Here is a 22308-nt window from a genome sequence, read left to right on the forward strand (position 1 = left end):
CACAATTTACTAGAATTTAAACCAAATTAAATCCATTTAATCTCTAGATTTGAAAACTCATCTAAATCAACCCAAATTAATATATATCAAAGATCAACTCATGGCCATGCCATTTACCAAGTCTAAAATGAGTTATAAACAAACTACCATTAATCATAATTTCTCAAATTAATACACTACATGTATACAAGTTGTATAAGCATAAAAAATATGTAAGACAACAAACATATAACCTTATAACATTCCCTACCTCACTAGAGAAGTGTCTCTCTAGAATCCAAGACAAAATCAACACAAAATGCCAAACCCTTCTAGGGTTATGAAGAGGAAGATGAGGGGAACAAAATGTATTCCCAAGTTCAAGCTTGGAAATCAATGGAAGGCTCTCAAAAATCAAGGTCAAAGCTTAAGGCTTTAGGCTCCATCCATAGAGGCTAGGGTTTTCTTTACAAGAGAGGAAGGAAATGAAAAATGATGAAGATGAAATGTGAGTGGAGGGGATAGAGATCCTCCACTCACTATGTGCTCTTACACTACCTCACACACACACACTAATGCAAGATCAAATTGTGAGCCTACACTTGTCACAAATCCAAGGCTCCATCCTAGGCTAAATCTCAAGTCTACACTTGTCAATCATCCAAGCCAACAAGTGCACCAATCCTAGGCCAACAAGTGGTTAAATCTCCACCATCCACATGTCCTCATCCAAGGCCTCAAAGTGTTTCCACACACATGTCAACAAGTGGACCAATGAGAGTGTGACACTTGTCACACTTTCCGGAAATTGCAAAAAAATCCTTTTTGAAAATATCTTCCAAATTAAATTACAAAATGATCCCTAAGACGAAAAATAATTAGTTTACAGTAATTACACAAAACCCCCTAAAGTTAGGAAAATTACAAAAAGGTCTTGCATCTATACCCTTTACAAGAAAAGTAAGCACTTAGCATGCTTTTCTACAAAAGTGAAAATACACATAGCATGGAATTTAAATATCGTGGATGCATGCAAAACCGGAATCAAATCCAAACACGAAAAGTGAGGTTATGCTAACAAAGTGACAACCGAGAAAAAGACAAAAGTGAATAGTGTCACAAAGTGAAAATGTGAAAATGACTCGGTCTTCAAAGGAAGTCGTCAATCCATGGAAAAGAGTCTCAGAAACCATCCCCGAGCATTCAAGATAACACTAAGTGACGAGAAATTGAACTCAGAAAGGAAAAGATCAACGGAAAAAAAATATCCGTGAAAATCTGAGAAAAGGAAAGGAAGGAAAATAACCGGGTTGTTACATAAGGATTTCACTTCGGTGGCTATAGCGTTAGAATTATTGACTCGATATAAGCCTACATTTTTCCTTCCACCTAAATTTTTACCATTTTTAGATGACAAAGATCGATGCAATGAATTCTCACTCATGCTCTTATATAAGCGCCACACATCATCTTCATGCCTATCAAGATAAGAACCACCCATAGAAGCATCAACCATTCCTTTATAATTATCCGACGAACTTTCAAAGAAGAATTGAACCAATTGCCATTTAAGGATGTCATGATGTGGACATTTCCTAAGCAAATCATTCAATCGCTCCCATACCTCATGAAATAATTCCCAATCCCCTTGTGAGAATTCATGAATTGAAGTTCTTATTGAATTAGTTTTTGATACCAGATAGTACTTTTTCAAGAACTCTTGTTACATCTCTGCCCAAGAAGTTATCGAAAAAGGCCTCAAATTATTAAACCAGTATTTTGCTTTATCTTTAAGGGTGAAAGGGAAGCGTTTAAGTCTCAAAATCTCTTCCGGCATGTCCGTGTATTTCACGGTGGAACGCACTTCAAGAAACTCATCCAAATGCTTGTAAGGTTTTTCACTTTGTAGCTTATGGTAGTTGCGAAACATTATGGTTTAATCTCATAATGGTGTGCTCTAAATGGAGGTAATTGAATGCATGTTGGGGCATTATACTCATTTAGCACATAATGGTATCTTAAAGCAAGAGGAGGATTCACAACCGGTGGCTCTACACGAGCACCGTGATTTACTTGAACAATGGGAGGTGGAGGTGGAACAAAAATTGGCTGAGGCATTCCCATTGGAACTTGGCCTTGTTGTTGTGGAATGAAGGGTCTAGGCTTGCCTAATAGTACTTCAATGTTATCATGATGCACATTTTGGGTGAAGAATACCTTGTTGGTTGATATGACCAAGGTCGTCCGCATAGTCCTCATTATGTTCCTCCATTGATGAAATTGAGTCACTATAATTACCCCTTCCCCTAGGATTACAAACAATGGATTCAAGATGAAAATTCAATGGGACAAAAGTAGGATTCAATGACCTATGACCATGCATGCACAATCAAAACAAACAACAACTAACAACAAGCAAGTAGCAATCACTTCTCCTCCGCAATAAGTCAATCAACAAACCTCCACATATATTGTTCCCATACTCCCATGCTTTCAACAATATGCAAGAAAAATAAATTGCCTCTGATGAGAACTGAATATTGCACATTCGAGCCCCTAAATATATGTATATTACGTCCTAAAGTGACACTTCTATCCATAGTTAAACTGATTTATGTTTAATGTGTGTTTATAGGTACTTTCCTAGAGAAATGGTTAAAACCGGGACTTGGTTTCTGGATTGGTCGACCGAGGATGATCGTGCTGTTTATTTGTTTTGCTTTTCTTCATTTATTTCGACATTCGTTGGCGAAAAAGAGTCTTTGGTATCAAATACCAATTTTGATCCCTTCACTTAAACTTAGTAGTTGTTAAGCCTTTATACATACGCTACGTGGGTATTATAGAAGAAAGGTGAGGAATGAAGAGAAAATGCTTGAGACGACCGACCCCGCTTATGACAGTGAGGGCCACCATTCCTTACTAAAAGGAAAAGAATAAGAAGTTTGGAAAAATTCAAGAACCAGAGCTCGAGCCTAAGTCCTGAGGCTCGAGCCTTGCAAGAAAAAAGTAGAAAAGTCAACAAGGCATTGAAGCTCGAGCCTTGTACCTTTAGAGATCAAGCCCTAACAGAGGGTGCTTGAGCCCTAATAGAGGGTGCTCGAGGCTTGGCCCTCAAGCTTGAGCACAAGGTGTTAGAATTTGAAGAGTTGATTTAATGGAAGAACCAAGCTCCCAGGGCCTCGTGCTAAACCTCAAGGATCGAGCACCATCACTCAAAGCTCGAGCCTTGAGTACCTAAAGCTTGAGCCTGGTACTTAGTGCTCGAGCCCATGAAGCTTGGATTGAGCAATGTTAAAAGATTTCAATCCCAAAAATATTCTAAGTGTTGAAGGAAAAGACGCTTCAAAAAATAGTTGAAGAAATTTGACTAAGTGTCAAAGTGAAGATCGAGCACCATTCCTTGAAGCTTGAGTATTAATTTAGAGAATCTTAAGCCTTGTTCCTAAAGCTCGAGCTCCACTTCCTAAAGCTCCAGCTTTTTATGGCAGATTAGATTTCAAGTTATGGGATTATTCCTTCTCAAGTCGTATTTTAGTCCAGATGGGCCAGAAGACCTAAAAGCCCACCGGATCTTTATTTTTTCTTCTATAAAAGAAGGTATAGGCCTTGATAAAAGAGGTTCGAAAATCCAAGTCCTTTTTCTCGTGTTATTTAGAAGGCTGATACTGTGATGGCTTTTAGGGTTTCCATAACCTTAGAAAGTGAAGATCTTGAGAAGAGAAGTGCCGTCTGACAATGGAGACGACTACAACACAGATGATATTCGAAGTTGTCATGAGTAGCAAATTCCTTTCTTAGGGCACTGATGTAACCAGATCTAGTACTATGGTTTGATTATTTTAACTCTGGGATATTTTTAATGTATATTATATTTTTGATTATATGACTATGAGTAATTGAGACAACTCAATTGGATTTAATGTTTTAAATAGTTTTCGAATTGTTATTACCTTGTCTTAGATATAACTGTTCGTCTTTTATTCTCAACCCATTTTTATTGGACGGTATCTAGCGGAGCCTTGCCTGTGACGGCCCAAGTTTTTTTTATAAACCTGATGCGTCAATGATGACCAAAAAATGACCCGTTAATAGATCTGAAATGCGAAAGCGAAAGATGAACAAAGCAAAAGAAAAGAAAGGTTCTGAGCACCTGTTCAACACTCAACACTGAGTACCTATTCGGTACTCATACATGGTCGGTCGTTCTGACCTATATGGTCAGGCGTTTGGACGTTCTGACCTACATGGTCAGGTGTTCGGACATTATGACGTTCTGACATTCTGACCTACATGGTTAGGCATTCTAACCTTCATGCTCAAACGTTCGGACGTTTTGATGTTCTGACACTTCGGACTTACATGGTCAAGCCTTCGGACTTACTTGGTCAAGCCTTCGGACATTTTGACCTACATGGTTAGGCGTTTGGACCTACATGTTCAGCATTCTGACCTACATAGTCAAGCGCTCGGACGTTCTGACGCTTCAGACTTCAATGGTCAAGCCTTCGGACTTACATGGTTAAGACGTTCAGACTTATATGGTCAGGTGTTTGGACCTACATATTCAGCATTTTGACCTACATGGTCAAGTGTTTGGATGTTTTGACGTTCTGATGCTTCGGACTTACATGGTCAAGCCTTCGGACGTTCTTACCTACATGGTCAGGCGTTCGGACCTATATGTTTAGCATTTTGACCTATATGGTCAAGTGTTCGGACGTTCTGACACTTCAGACTTACATGGTCAAGCCTTCGGACTTACATGGTCAGGTGTTCTAACGTTTGACATTCTGACCTACATGGTCAGGTGTTCAGACGTTCTAACTTCGAAACGACAAAATAGAAACAAGAAGACAGCCAAACAACAAAACAGAAACAAATTTAAGGCTAACCTTTAAGCTATACATGCATTCCAAATGACCCAAAACAAGTTTAAAAACATACTTGTGTGAGCTTTAAAATTAACGGTCCTTGGCCTCATATTATATATACAAAATAGGCATTTTCAAGTGTTCTTAGATACACATTACACATGGAGGAAGCCATCTTAGTTTCTAAAATACCATACATCCATGGTATGAAAAATATAACATCAAAAGTAAGCATGCTAAACATTTGCATGTCAATACTCAAAAATATTCCAAAGTGCTCATAAGCCTCTAAGGATGATGAGCATCTAAGAACATTGTCTCTTTACCAGTAAAATAACCTAAACAACTAGGGTGAGTAATCAAGTTACTCGTTTGAAGAAGTATATGCATATACCCTAAAGTTTCAATATCATTGCAAGATCAATATAGACGAATATAAATGACCATTCCACTTAACGTCTATGTTCAAGGTGTTCTAAGGGATTATCTTAAGCTAACTTAAATGATTCTTTAACAACACAACATCAATATGGATGTACTAAATAACATCAAATCGCCAATAACCAAAATTACAAGTTACAATTAAGCATTGGTTGTAACTTAGAATTGAATGCGAAACCAAATAGTGGGAAAACATGGACATCAAATCCCGGAGTAAACCAATACCTAAACGGTTATTCTAGGCATTAACCCGTTTGAAATACCACCCTAGTTCGCACTATACAAAATGGGGAAAACTCGTACCTTTTGCACTAGAGCCAAACTCTAGCTGTAACGACTCGGTCATTTGTCTTCCTTTCCTTTTTCCTGAAATTTTACGAATGAATTTTTTTCGTTTAATTTTCTTTTCAGAGCTTTGTTTCGTGTCGCTTAGTGTCATCTCGAGTGATCGGAATTGGTTCCTGAGACTCTTTTCCGTGGATTGACAACTTCCTTTGAGAACCGAGTCATTCCTGCATTTTCACTTTTCGGACACTATGCGCCATTCGTCCTTTTCCCTGTTTCGTCTTTTTCCCTATTCTGTCTTATCTCCGTTTGTCAGTTTTTGGCACAACCTCACTTCTCATGCTCGGAGTTGGTTTTTAACTTCACGTGCCTTCATCTTGAGTGGTTTCCATGAAATATGTATCTTTACTTTTGTAAGAAAGTACTCTGGTTGCTCCCAGTGTCCATAGGGGCATGGATGCAAAATTCTTTGAAATTATTTTCTTTTCTTGGAGTGTTTTTCATAAATATCTTTTGAAGATATTTTATTTCAGGGGTTTTTAAGAAAATATTTTTGGAAGATATTTTCATTCTGGGCCATAAGTGCAGTTTTCACTTTTTGGAGGGGCCATTGTGCAATTAATGAAAGTTATTGCAAAATGTCTTATTTTGAGCCTGGATCCTCACACGGGATTCATTTTCACATTTCGTCGAGTTGTGTACTCTTGGAATTTCCTCCTGGTCGATATTTTCCAGTTTCAGGGTTTCTGGCACCGGTTTTCGCCAAACTTATTTTGGGCATAACTTTCTGTTCGGGACTCAATTTTTGATGCCATTTCTTTGGTTGTTCATATTTTATCATTTTGAATCTTTTTTGTTCACAAAGTTTTGCCATTTGAGCGCGTCTGCTCAAATTTTACTTTTTCGGACTCGGCGGGCTCGTTCCGGGCACTTTTTGAGATTTCTATAAAAGGGGGGTGAGATATTTCATTTTTCATCTTCTCCCCTCTTCATGCACGACCTGGAGCTCCCATGGCAGCTCAAGGGGTGCTTCCATCTTCTCTCTCCTCTTTTGGTTCACTTTTCCTTGATGAAAAGTCTTCGGTCTTAACGTTTGCTGTTCCCCTCGCCGTGCTCTACCTTTCCCCCTTATTAGAATTCAGTTTTGACCATTTCTTAAGTTTGGTTTTGAGGTCAAGTTATGATTTTGATGGGGCTTTCATGGGGGTTATGTTCACGGCGTTGTCCCTAACAAAACCTAGTAGTTTTGTTGGATTCGGAGCCGTTCTATTTTGATGGCATTTGAGATTTTCATCTCAAATTGAGGTAGGAGATGTTCTAGGTTTAAATTCTTGTTATATAGCATGCTTGTGATGCTTATACTACTTGTTTGAATGATTAAATATAAAATCTAGAGATTTTATTATTTATTTTTCTTGTACGGGATCTAATTTTTCCGGTTGCTCATGACTTGGTTTAAACATGTAGCATGATTTTATATTGCCCCTTGATATGCTCATTGTCGTGTATTAAAATTGGAACATTTGAATAAGTATTAAAGATTTTATTTAATATTTATCTTAGGTGAAAGATTAATTCATATGGCCTTAACTAGCTTGAAATTAATATGTGTTAGCATATTATATTAGGGCTTAGTATGCTCTTCAACATAGTTGAATTTGAAAGTAATTGGAGGTGTTTTGAAATTAGTAATTATTAATTAATTTGATTAATTAATTTACCCCGAGTGCACTATTCACTCCATTTGAATTCCGACTTGATATTCTTGATCTACATGCCGTATAGCTTCACATATATTTGATTTAGAATATTCGTTGAGGTTTTGAAACCTTTCATTTAATTAAATTCCATGTTTAAGATTTAATCCTCATGGTGATATACAACTTGGAATTGTATTGTGGCATGGTAGAAAATTAAGCTTTGGTGTGGTTGTTCACATATATTAAATTGGGATTAATTGCATGAGAATTGCAACCTTTATTTTATATTTAACTTTAGTGAAAGTTTAATTTACATAGGTGTAACTTGCATGAAATAAGCTTGTAATGTGATATTACATTAGTCCTTGGCATGTTCTCTAAGATATTTTAAATTGAGAGCATTTGGTTAAGTTTGAAAATCTAGAGATTTTAATTAAAAGAATTAATTAAAATCTATTTTGTGGTCCCATTAGCTTAATTAAGATTTTAACTTGATATTTGTATTGGCCATGACTTGTTTACTAGTATATATTAATTGTGGACCATTTGAAGTTGCATTAGAACATTGGTAATTAAATTAGCATGATTTAATTAGAGTTCTACTTTGTTGTTCCAATAATCTAATTGAGTTTTAGAATGGATATAGGTGATGACCATGCCATGTTCTTTAATATGTATTAAATTGAGGTTATTTGGAATTGAATTAGAATCTAGGGAATTTAATTATTTTTATTTAATTAAATTCTATCGAATTGAGCCACGGATTTAATTGTGTTTGAAAGTTGTTTCTCTATCAAAATCCTGGACATGGACTTATTGTATATTCATTTGGTTATGGTTTGAGCATTGGATAACATAGTTGCTATGTTTATACTCATGAGAATATATTTTCCTTATTGAATATATTGTTGCCTTGTGTAATGATTTGCACATTTCGTATTTAACATCATTCATGCATAGCGTGTAATGAACCGCACACTGAAGATTCGACATTCATCACATCATATTAGTTGTGCATTGTATAGGTTTCCAAATTTGGTTGTGCTTGGTATATAGTTGATTATCTTGCATATTCCTGTTGATATATGCATTGTTGCACAACTTGTTGATTTTGGAAACTTGGGGATGTCGTTGTTTGACTATGGCTAGGACGTGGTTATAGTACGGGGGATAGTCCCTCTATATGGTCTAGTGCGCACATAGGAAGGTTACCCATGGGCTAGTAACCCTAAAGTAACTATGTTGTCGGTCTGATCCGGCGTGACATCCGAGTATCCACTTTGTTTGATTTTGCATTTCATTTTCAAGTTAATAACTAGATGATGTTGTAACTTGTTGTTTCTTATTTGTCGTTCCATTTTAAGTTACAGGATGTTAACTTTGCGAAATTGTGCTTTATGCGTTGTATTAGAAGTTCCAATGTTGGTTAAATTGCATTGATATTGAAAATCGTGTTTTGACGTTCTAATAAAGCTTAGGATTGATCCTATTGATTCATTTATAACATAGACGTTAGGTGGCATGAACCACTATTGTTATTTTGTGCTTTAGATTCTAAGTTGATGGCTTTGAGAACTTAAACCTTGTTGCATTGTATAACATGCTCTTTTGTTATTGAATTGCATGGATATGTGATTCTTGTTAACCTGTATTCAAATATGCTTTTGTCATGTTGTATGGATTACTCTAGACCTAGTTCAATTGTATTGAAAATGCAATTCATGTTAATCTATGCTCAAGCATTCTCCTTGTCGTGTTCTTTGGATTATCCCAACCATGATTCATTTCATACACGTATGTATATCATGATTCTTGTTACTTAGACTCTAAGGTAGCTTAGGATGCTCCCCGAGTCTCACTTGGACATAGACGTTAGGTGGCATGAGCCCTTTTAACATGTTTCACCTTAAGGTGATAAATTTGTAAAATGCTAGGTTGATGCATGCTCATCTCCTACGAGTAGCTTTATGTTACTCACCCCTACGATACTATGGCATATTTCAGGTACGAAGACTTGGTTCATGACGCCTAGCATTCCTTGGATGTCGTGTAGCTTTCAAGTTTCCATTTCATGCAAATGTTAGCATGAAATGTCATTTTGTAGACTTATATGTCAAAATATGTATATTTGATTCCATGTATGTAGTGTGTACTTAAGTACACTCCTTTCAATGTATTTGATATGTATAAGATGAGGCTAGAGGCCAATGACCATTATATTGTATTCTATGTACTTTTTAACTTCATGAAATATTGTGAAAATCTTGAAAAATCGCAAGTCATTGCTTCACCATGGTTGCATCAGGTGTAGGAATTCCATTCCCATTCTTTCATATGGTCTCATAAATCATGTTTGAAGTATGGCCAAGGGCCAAAAGGTCATTTGATCCCGTTTTGTATTTTTGGATTCCGAGTTTTCATTCTAAGTTCCATTTTTGCCTTTTTGCCCGTTGGGGGGTCGGATTTTGTATCAGTGGTATATATAAGTCGTGGACCATTGTAGCACGTCCAAAATAGGTAAGTTGCATTTGCGTGCATGGTGTGAATTCATTTCGCATTTTTTTTGCATATTCTGCTCTAGGGGTATTATGGACCTTTCACGGTGGTTTTATTTTCTTCTTTCAACATGGTTGAATAGAAAACATGATTTTAGAGGGGGTTTCTTTTCTGTGTTTTTCCAGAAAATGTCGTCTTGATATCGGAAATCGCTTACGAAGTTCAGCTCTCAGTTTTTCAATTTAGCAGCTTTTTGAACCTCCATGACCAGATTTCATGGAGGGGTATTTCGGGCATTCTACATTGCATTTTTTTTTTATTTCTCTCGTGGGTCATGTAGAAAATCCAATTTTGAGGGGGGTTTCTTCTTTATGTTTTTCCAGAAAAATTTATTTTCTAGCCCGTTTTTGCTCTTAGTTACAGAAAGTCACTATAGCAACTTTTAACCCTCTTGTTCAGTTCTGATCTAGGGGCATTTTGGGGATTTCACATTGATTTTTTTTTTCGATTCTGTCCACGTTGTTGGGTAGAAAACTCAATTTTAGGGGGTGTTTCTTTTTCGTGTTTTTCCAGAAAAACTCGTCTTGACCTCCGTTTCAAGCCTCAGTTCTGGGCAGATAAAAAAAAATGTAGCAGCAGCCAAGGGCTGCCACCAGCCATGTCTTTGGGCGCCGACATGCGCGCCTGTGGGCTCGCGCATGGGCGCCGTGTGCACCATGGCCCTCGTCGGGCCGCCGCGACGTCAATTCTTCTTTTGGGCTTTTCTCCTTCGTCCGGACTCCGATTCAAGTGAATTTTTTTTTGAACTTGACTAATTTTTCACTGTCTTTCCAATGATGTGCTCGGTTGCACCCAGTTCTTCCTAGATAATTACCAATTTACCCTTTTTGCCTTAAGTGCTCGTTTTTCTTCGTCATGCCGTTTCTCCTTCGTCCGGACTCCGAATCATGCGATTCTTGAGTCCATCTTGATTAGTTTTTTGTTGTCCTTCCAGCGGTATGCTCGGTAGCACCCGAATCTACAGTTTTCAAAAATGACTATTTTGCCCCTGGGGGCTTATTTGTCATATTTTTGATCTTTTGCTTCCGCATCAGTTCTTGTTGAGTTCCACAACCTCATGGAAGGTCACTTTGACTTCTTAGAGTCTTATTTTTTGTTTTTGCTTCCGCATTCGGATCCGTTATCGGATCATCCTTACGGTTCATCACAGGACACGCTGGCCTAAAAACCAGGGTCGTCACACTAGCCATATGAATTGCAACAATGTCCCAAGAGAATCCACAATCATGATTAAGTTTAAAACTTATATACAACAATTAGGCATTATAACCTGTCAGGCATTCGGACGTTCTGACTTACGTGGTCAGGCATTATGACGTTATGACATTCTGACGTTATGACGTTCGGACATTCTGACCTACATGGTCAGGCGTTCTGACGTTCTGACCTCCAAACAACAAAATAGTGAGCAAAAATCTTGGCATGTAAACCACCTTCCATGCACAAGTAATTTGAAGCCACACAAACCATGTCTTAGGGTTCCAAGTCTAGAATGACATAATAAATGACAAGTCCTCATCATGATATAACATATAAAACAATACCACCAACTTATCAATTAAATCATGCTTTAACAATAAGCTTTATATATTAAAAATAATCAACAAGAATGTAGAATTATCATCACAATAAATATAGCAATTCAAGTCAATAAGAATTGTATATAACATTAATAATTCTACACAATGTAAATACATATCATACATGCTTAAATCAATAAATCCTATGTCACATGTGAGGATTTCCTATAATATGCAAGACTACAATATTAAATGCATGCACACAATATATATTAAACCCCAAAGGATCATAAAACACTCAAAGTATAAACATACTATCACCCTTACCTTAATAGAGAATTGAATCTCTATAATCCAAGCAACCAGCTTTAAAATGGAAAACAATTCTAGGGTTTTATAGAGGAGAGTGAGAGGAAACTTTTACTTTCCAAGGTTAAAGGTCTAAGGTGAGTGGAAGGAGGCTAAAATGAAGTCAAAAGCTCTAAGCCAAACTTTTCCTTCAATGGAGGCTAGGTTCGGATGAGAGCAAAAGGGAATGAAGATGAGAGAAATGAAATGCGGTGGGTAGAGGATCTAGTATACCTCCACTCACTAGGTGTTCTTACGCTACCTCTCTCACACACACAATGTAAGACTCAATTTAGTGCCTACATTTGTCACCAATCCATGGCTCCTTCCTAGGCTTAATCCTAAGCCAACAAGTGCACCTATCCTAGGCCAATAAGTGGGTAAATCTCCACCCTCCAAATGTTAAGAGATTAAGCTTCCAAGTCACTCTACCCCAATGCCAACAAGTGGCACCATGAGAGTGTGACACTTGTCGCACTTTCCAAATATTGCAAAAAGGTCGTTTTTCAAAATATCTTCGAAAATAAATTACAAAATAGTCCCTAAGATGAAAAATAATTATTTTACATAATTACACTCAAACCCTAAAAATCAATAATGTTTCCAAGAAAGTATGCATCCATGCCCTTTATGAAAAAAGTAAGCAACTAGCGTGATTTCCTTAAAAAGTAAAAATATAAATACCTTAGAAATCAAATATTATGAATGCATGCAAAGTCGGAATCAAATCCGAACACGTAAAGTGAGGCTATGCAAAGAAAAATGATAAACGGGGAAAAGACGAAATAGGGAAAAGGACGAAAAAAAGAAATTACTGAAAAAAAGAAAAGAAGGAAAATGACCGGGTCATTACAACCTACCATCCTTAAAATGATTTCATCCCCGAAATTAAGTTGTACCTGAAAGAGAGAACAAATTGGGATTCTGAGAGCGAACCTCCTGTTCGAGCTCCCAGGTAGCCTCTTTAGCACCGTGATGTCTCCACAAGACCTTAACCAATGGGATGGTCTTGGTCCGCAAGACCTGTTCTCGTGAATTAAGAATCTGGATTAGACCCTCCTTGTAGGTCACATCCTTATCAACAATAACATCTATCCACCGTAAAACATACGATGGATCCGGCTCTTACTTTCTCAACATAGAGACATGAAAGACGTCGTGAACCCTATCCAGGTCTGTCGGCAATGCCAAACGATAAGTAATTTCACCGACGTGCTCTAAAATCTGAAATAGTCCAATAAACCTAGGAGACAACTTGCCCGTCTGCTGAAATCTCAGAAGTCCCTTCCGTGGAGAAATCTTAAGAAAGACGTGGTCCCCTACCTCAAAAGACAAGGATCTCCTCCTCCTATCAGCATAACTCTTCTGCCTACTTTGAGTTGTAGCCAACTGCTGCTGAATCAACTTAATCTTCTCTGTAGTCTCAAAGACAATATCGGGACCTAAGGCGACTGCATCACCTACCTCGGTCTAATAAACTGGAGATCTGCAAGGTCTACCATACAACGCCTCAAAAGGTGCCATGCCAATACTGGTCTGGTAACTGTTGTTGTAGGCAAACTCAACCAAGGGTAAGTAGTCTTCCCAACTACCCCTAAAATCCAAAATGTAAGCCCGTAGCATATCCTCCAATATCTGAATGGTACACTCCGACTAACCATTAGTCTGAGAATGGAATGCCATGCTGAAATGAGCCCCCGTATCAAGAGCCTCCTGAAAACTCTGCCAAAAGTGAGACGTGAATCTGGGATCCCTATCCGAAATAATGGATACTGGAACCCTGTGAAGCCTAACAATCTGCCCTACATACAACCCACTAAGTCTCTCTACGTCATCTGTCTCTACTATAGGCAAAAAGTGAGTTGTTTTAGTCAATCTGTCAACAATACCCAAATGACATCATTCCCTGCCTTGGATCTCGGAAGTCTTGTCACGAAATCCATAGTGATGTGCTCTCACTTCCACTTTACCACTGGTAGTGGTTGCAACAAACTTGCCAGTCTCTGATGCTTTGCCTTCACTTGTTGACAAGTAAGGCATTTAGCCACGAATTGAGAAATATCCCGTTTCATGCCTTTCCACCAAAACTGTCTCCGCAAATTGTGATACATCTTCGTACCACCAGGATGAACTGCGAGTTGAGAATGGTGAAAACCCTAAAGAACACCGTCATAACAAGACAAAGGAACAAACATCTTCCCTCTGTACCTGAGACCACTATCTGAATACAAGGTCCAACCCTTTACATTTTCGCCGCCTGAAATTTGATCATTGATGGACTTCATCTCCCATCCCCCTATTATGCCTCAATAACGTTGCTAATAAAGGCCGGTTGAGCCACATGGCTAAACAAAATAGCCAGTGGAACATCCTCATACGATTGTAAACCAAGATCTACAAGCTCTTCTAGCATCTTCCATCTATGGACGAAAATACTAGCAAGAGTACTCTGTGACTTCCTACTCAATGCATCGGCTACCACATTGGCCTTTCCTAGATGATACTGCAACTTAAAGTCATAGTACTCCATGAACTCTACCCATCTGTGCTATCTCAAATTCAAATCCTTCTAAGAGAAGAGATATCTGAAACTCTTGTGATCGGAGAAAATCTCAAACTTCTCCCCATACAAATAATGTCTCCACCCTTTTAGGGTAAAGATAACTGTTGCCAACTCCAAATCATGTGTCGGATAGTTCAACTCGTGAGTTTTCAACTGTTGAAACCCATAAGCTACCACCCGTTTAGTCTGCATCAGAACACACCCCAAACCTTCTCGCGACGCATCACAATAGACCACGTAACCCAAACCATGTTTAGGTATGATCAAAACTGGAGCCGATGTCAATCTGATCTTCAACTCTTGAACAGTAGAATTACAAGCCTCATTCCATATGAACTTAACCCCCTTATGAGTAAGTCGAGTCATAGGTGCTGCTAAACGAGAGAAATCCCAAACAAATCTCCCGTAGTAGCCGGCTAGGCCAAGAAAACTCCGAACTTCAAATATTGTCTTTGGATGCTCCTAATCCATCACAGACTTAATCTTTGACGGATCCACTGCAACACCGCCCCCTGACATAATATATCCAAGGAACTTCACCTCCGGTAGCCATAATTCGCATTTCTCAAACTTGGTATACAATCAGTTACCCCTAAGGATCTGCAACACTGTCCTGAAATGATACTCATACTCCTCTATCAAAGCTGAGTACACAAGAATGTCGTCAACGAACACCACCACAAATATGTCAAGATAGTCACTGAATACACGGTTCATCAAGTCCATGAAAGCTACTAGAGCATTGGTCAAACCAAATGGCATCACCAGAAACTCAAAAAGGCCATACCGTGTACGAAAAGCGGTCTTGGATATATCCTTATCCTTAACCCTCAACTGATAGTAACTCGATCTCAAATCAATCTTTGAAAAATATGTCGCTCCTTTCAACTGATCAAATAAGTCATCAATCCTAGGCAAGGGATACCTGTTCTTGATAGTAGTATGATTCAACTTGCGATAATCGATGCAAAGTCTCAAAGACCTATCCTTCTGCTTCGCAAAAGAACCGGTGCTCCCCATGGTGAAGCACTAGGATGAATAAAGCCCTTAGCTTTCAAATCATCCAACTGACCTTTTAGCTCATTAAGCTCTGCCGGTGCCATACGGTACGGTGCCATAGAGATGGGTGCTGTACCGGGTATGACATCAATAGCGAAAACAACTTCCCTTAAAGGAGGTAACTCTGTGAGTTCCTCTGGAAAGACATCAACAAAATCCTCAACAACTGTCGGAAGAACACAACCTAAATTGATATCCTCATTAGCTAGCAAACTAGCCAAGTAGGATCTGTGGCGACTCCAGTCACCAATGCTGAAAACCATCACTGGGTGGGAATCACTCCGATCTCCCATAAAATGGAAACAATCTCCCTTGGAAGTGCAAACGGACACCCTCCCGCGGATGTAATCGATTGTAGTATGAAAGAATAACAACCAATCCATCCCGAGAATGATGTCAAAGCTTGTCATGTCGAGAACAATGAAATTGAACTCTAAAGTCCACCCAGCTATCTCAATAGCTCAACCCCGACAAACACGATTCAAAGACACTGGACCCCCAACTGGCTTGTCAACACAGAGAAGACTATCCTAAAGTGTGACTTCCAGACCTAATGAATGTGCGAATGATGCAAAAATGAAAGAATGTGATGCACCCGTGTTAACAAGAACCCTCGCCCAAGAACTAAAAACTGAAAGATACCTCGAACAGAAGAGGTCCTTACGGAAGCATTTGTCTGTGGAAGAGTATAGACTAGTCCCTGAGCCCCTGAGCCCTGCTGTGAACTACCATGATAGTTTGACTGACATGTAGAAGTAGTAGGTGTAGAGCCCCTGGCTGGAAAAGTGCCAACTAGCGCCACTGGCTATGGTGCTTGAGGAACTCTGAAACCAGACTGAACCACTATAGACTATGCCAGTACCATCTGTGAATCTGTGCCACTACGTGACTTATTCAACAACTTTGGACAATCCTTCTTGAGATGACCTGGTTGCCTGCAATAGAAGCAAGCTTCCTATCCTGCTCTTGAAGAAACGGATGTCTAATTGACCTGTGGTCGAAGCTGTGGGCAGCGAGGCTTGATGTGCCCCAGCTGATGACAATGGTGACAAACCACATCCCGGGCTAATCCCAAAGATATAGGAAGTGTGGGTGCAGAACGAATCTACTGTTGTGTCCTTTGTGAGTGTGTACTGTTCCTTGCCTTGGCCTTCTTCCACTGACTCCCGGAAGATGATGGAGTGTCTCTGCGAGGCTGTTTGTGTGAACCCTTAATCCGCAACTGATCCCGTTCCTCTGCCTCAACTAGCAAAGCTCTTTGGACCACCTCTCTGAAAGTCCTCAAATTAATAATAGAGGCCCGTGGCCTGATGTCAAGATATAGTCCATCCTGAAACTTCATTGCCCTGGCCTTATCTGTCACCACCATATCCTCGGTATAACGAGAGAGAGAGAAGTAAATCGTGTCTCATACTCAATGACACTCATAGTGCCCTGATAAAGACTTGTGAACTGTATCCTCATCTCCTGCCTCATAGTCCTAGGATAGAAGTGCTCAAAGAATAAATCTCTGAACTCATTCCAAGTCATCAACTCAACATTGTGGATATTGGTTATGGATCTCAACCAGATATCTGCATCTCCTATGAACATAGAGGCAGTCAAAGAAACCCTCAATCTATCCGTGGGTACCGCCATATTGTCCAACTTGCGAACCATAAGGTCTAACTAAGGCTCTGAGACTAGTGGATCTGAACTCCCCGCAAATGGATCAATCTTAACCCTCTGTAGTCACATGAAATACTCTATTACCTTATTGACTATCAGTGCCTGTGTTGGTGCTATAACCTGTATCCCTACCACCTGCCTCCGTATCATTTCCTGTAGGGATTCAGCGATCCCCTGATTGATTCCCTAAGCCACTCGCTCCTCATAAGTCAATGTTTGCGGCGGATTAGCATCCACACCACGAACTGGAATCCTAGGCCTCCCCAGACCCCTCGTAAACTCGGTGTCAGCCACCTACTCCTCAATCCCTTGACATGAAGACTCTCCACGCGTGACAACTATGATGCTATACTTACGTAAGGAAAGAGGTCAACAATAACATAAGTTATTATAACCGAATGCAACTCATACTATGAATGCACAAAACACGAAGCAAGACAAGGTATGCAACATACGGTCATGCTAAAGTAATTAAAGAAAACTGTTTAAACAGTTAAGCACTTAAGCAAATAAGTATACATGTCAAACAAAGATACTTTTAATCACATAGGCATATAAGCATAGAGACATGTCATAATACCAAGAGTGTTATCAAGAAACACATAAATATGATATAACCCGAAACATGTTATCAAAGGCATATGAATATATCAAAGTAGATTAACAAAAGCATAATATGCACCCAAAACCCGTTGTCTTAAAAACCTTGGAGCTCTGATACCACTTGTGACGACCCAAGTTTTATTTATAAACCTGGTGTGTCAATGATGACCGAAAAATGACCCGATAACGGATCCAAATTATGGAAGTGAAAGATGAACAAAACAAAAGAAAAGAAAGGTTCTAAGCACCCATTCGACACTCAACACTGAGCACCTGTTCGGCACATATACATGGTCGGTCGTTCCGACCTACATGGTCAGGCGTTCGGACGTTCTGACCTACATGGTCAGGCATTCGAACGTTATGACGTTCTGATATTCTGACCTACATGGTCAGGCATTCTGACATTTTGACATTCTGACACTTTGAATTTACATGGTCAAGCCTTTGGACTTACATGGTCAAGCCTTCGGACTTACTTGGTCAAGCCTTCGGATGTTTTGACCTACATGGTCAGGCATTCGGACCTATATGTTCAGCATTCTGACCTATATGGTGAAGCATTTGGACGTTCTGACGCTTGATGTTCTGACCTCCGAACGACAAAACAGAAATAAGAAGATAGCTGAACAACAAAACAAAAACAAATTTAAGGCTAACCTTTAAGCTATACATGCATTCCAAATGACCCAAAACAAGTTTAAAAACATACTTGTGTGAACTTTAAAATTAATGGCCCTTGGCCTCATGTTATACATACAAAATAGGCATCTTCAAGTGTTTTTAGATACACATTACACATCAAGGAAGCAATCTTAGCTTCTAAAATACCATACATCCATGGTATGCAAAAATATAACATCAAAAGTAAGCAAGCTAAACATTTGCATGTCAATACACAAAAATATTCCAAAGTGCTCATAAGCCTCTAAGGATGATGAGTGTGACGACCCTGGTTTTTAGGCCAGCGTGTCCTGTGATGAATCGTAAGAATGATCCGATCACAGATCCGAATATGGAAGCAAAAACAGAAAACAAGACTCTAAAAAGTCAAAGTGACCTTCCATGAGGTCGTGGAACTCAACAAGAACGGATGCGGAAGCAAAAGATCGAAAATATGACAAATAAGCCCCCAGGGGCAAAATAGTCATTTCTAAAAACTATAGATTCGGGTACCACCGAGTACACCGCTGGAAGGACAATGAAAAACTAATCAAGATGGACTCAAGAATCGCATGATTCGGAGTCCGGACGAAAGAGAACGGCATGACGAAGAAAAACAAGCACTTAAGGCAAAAAGGGTAAACTGGTAATTATCTAGGAAGAATTGGGTGCAACCGAGCACACCGTTGGAAAGACAGTGAAAAATTAGTTAAGTTCAAAAAAAAATTCACTTGAATCCGAGTCTGGACGAAGGAGAAACACCCAAAAGAAGAAATGACGTCGCGGCTGCCCGACAAGGGGGCCATGACAGCCCCCCATGCGCGCCCATGCACGCCGCGCGCGCGCTGATCGCACACACGGCTGCCAGCAGCCCAAAAGCTGCTATGTGCTTTTTTTTAAAAGAAAACCAGAACAGAGGCTGAATTTGGAGGCCTAGATGAATTTTTTTTGCAAAAACACAAAGAAGAAACCCCCCTCAAAATTGAGTTTCCTATGTGAATCACCAGAGAATTAAAAAAAAAAACGCAATGTAAAATGCCCAAAATGCCCTCCCAAGAAATCTGGTCCAGAGGGTCGAAAAAGCTGCTATATAGAAAACTAAAAGCTGAACTTCGTAAGCGATTTCTGATGCCAAGATGACATTTTCTGGAAAAACACGGAAAAGAAACCCCCCCTAAAATCATATTTTCTATTCAACCATGTTGAAAGAAGAAAATAAAACCACTGTGAAAGATCCATAATGCCCCTAAATCAGAATATGCAAAAAAAATGCGAAATGAATTCACAAGAGGCTCAAAACACAAACGATAAGGTTTTGCCCGGAAACGACCATGCACGCAAACGTAACTTACCTATTTGGAAGTGCTACAATGGTCCATGACTTAAAAATACCACCGATACAAAATCCGACCCCCCAACGGGCAAAAAGGCAAAAATGGAACTTGAAATGAAAACTCGAAATCCAAAAATACAAAACGGGATCAAATGACCATTTGGCCCTTGGCCACACTTCAAACATGATTAATAAGACCCTATGAAAGAATGAAAATGGAATTCCCACACCTGATGCAACCATGGTGAAGCAATGACTTGCGATTTTTTAAGATTTTCACAATATTTCACGAAGTTAAAAAGCACATAGAACACAATATAATGGTCGTTGGCCTCTGGCCTCATCTCATACATATCAAATACATTGAAAGAAGTGTACTTAAGTACACATTACATACATGGAATCAAATATACATATTTTGACATATAAGTCTACAAAATGACATTTCATGCTAACATTTGCATGAAATGGAAACTTGAAAGCTACACGACATCCAAGGAATGCTAGGCGTCATGAACTAAGTCTTCGTACCTGAAATATGCCCCAGTATCGTAGGGGTGAGTAATATAAAGCTACTCGTAGGAGATGAGCATGCATCGACCTAGCATTTTACAAATTTATCACCTTAAGGTGAAACATGTTAAAGGGGCTCATGCCACCTAACGTCTATGTCCAAGTGAGACTCGGGGAGCATCCTAAGCTACCTTAGAGTCTAAGCAACAAGAATCATGATATACATACGTGTATGAAACGAATCATGGTTGGGATAATCCAAAGAACACGACAAGAAGAATGCTTGAGCATAGATTAACATGAATTGCATTTTCAATACAATTGAACTAGGTCTAGAGTAATCCATACAACATGACAAAAGCATATTTGAATACAAGTTAACAAGAATCACATTATCCATGTAATTTAACAACAAAAGAGCATGCTATACAATGCAACAAGGTTTCAGTTCTCAAAGCCATCAACTTAGAATCTAAAGCACAAAATAACAGTAGTGTTTCATGCCACCTAATGTCTATGTTATAAATGAACCAATAGGATAAATCCTAAGCTTTATTAGAACGTCAAAACACGATTTTCAATATCGATGCAATTTAACCAACATTGGAACTTCCAATACAACGCATAAAGCACAATTTCGCAAAGTTAACATCCTGTAACTTAAAATGGAACGACAAATAAGAAACAACAAATTACAACATCATCTAGTTATCAACTTGAAAATGAAATGCGAAATCAAACAAAGTGGATACTCGGACGTCACGCCGGATCAGACCGACAATATAGTTACTTTAGGGTTACTAGCCTATGGGTAACCTTCCTATGTACGCACTAGACCATATAGAGGGACTATTCCCCGTACTAGAACCACGTCCTAGCCATAGTCAAACAACGACATCCCCAAGTTTCCAAAATCAACAAGTCGTGCAACAACGCATATATCAACAGGAATATGCAAGATAATCAACTATCTACTAAGTACAACCAAATTTGGAAACCTATACAATACTTGATCTAAATCCACAACTGATATGATATGATGAATGTCGAATCTGCAGTGTGCGATTCATTACACGCTATGCATGAAAGATGTTAAATATGAAATGTGCAAATCATTACACAAGGTAACAATATATTCAATAAGGAAAACATATTCTCTTGAGTATAAACATAGCAACTATGTTATTCAATGCTCAAAACATAACCAAATGAATATACAACAAGTCCATGTCCAGGATTTTGATATAAAAACGACTTTCAAACACAATTAAATCCATGACTCAATTCGATAGAATTTAATTAAATAAAAATAATTAAATCCCCTAGATTCTAATTCAATTCCAAATAACCTCAAATTAATACATATTAAAGAACATGGCATGGTCATCACCTATATCCATTCTAAAACTCAATTAGGTTATTGGAACAATAAAGTAGAACTCTAATTAAATTATACTAATTTAATTACCAAGGTTCTAAAGGAACTTCAAATGGTCCACAATTAATATATACTAGTAAACAAGTCATGGCCAATTCAAATATCAAGTTAAAATCTTAATTAAGCTAATGGGACCACAAAATAGATTTTAATTAAATTCTTTTAATTAAAATCTCTAGATTTTCAAACTTAACCAAATGCTCTCAATTTAACATATCTTAGAGAACATGCCAAAGACTAATATAATATCACATTACAAGTTTATTTTATTCAATTTAAGACCATGTGAATTAAATTTTCACTAAAGTTAAATATAAATTAAAAGTTGCAATTAATCCCAATTTAATACATGTGAACAACTATACCTAAACTTAATTTTCTAGCATGCCACAATACAATTCCAAGTTGTATATCACCATGAGGATTAAATCTTAAACATGGAATTTAATTAAATAAAAGGTTTCAAAACCTAATCGAATATTCTAAATCAAATATATGTGAAGCTATATGGCATGTAAATCAAGAATATCAAGTCAGAATTCAAAAAGAGTGAATAGTGCACTCGAGGAAAATTAATTAATTAAATTAATTAATAATTACTAACTTTCAAAACATCTCCAATCACTTTCAAATTCAACTATGTTAGAGAGCATGCTAAGGCCTAATTTAATATGCTAACACATATTGATTTCAAGGTAGTTAAGGCCATGTGAATTGATCTTTCACCTAAGATAAATATTAAATAAAATCTTTAATAGTTATTCA

The 22308-nt window shown here is 38.3% G+C and overlaps 1 pseudogene; it reads left to right on the top strand.

The window, feature by feature from the left end:
• Positions 1-1553: 1553 nt before the first annotated feature.
• On the top strand, positions 1554-1652 carry LOC132280412 (small nucleolar RNA R71; annotated as a pseudogene).
• Positions 1653-22308: the final 20656 nt, after the last annotated feature.

The sequence above is a fragment of the Cornus florida genome, unplaced genomic scaffold (genome assembly GCF_030987335.1).
Source record: "Cornus florida cultivar Cherokee Brave unplaced genomic scaffold, ASM3098733v1 CherokeeBrave_3.0.0_Hap2_Chr10, whole genome shotgun sequence".
Taxonomy (NCBI): Eukaryota; Viridiplantae; Streptophyta; class Magnoliopsida; order Cornales; family Cornaceae; genus Cornus; species Cornus florida.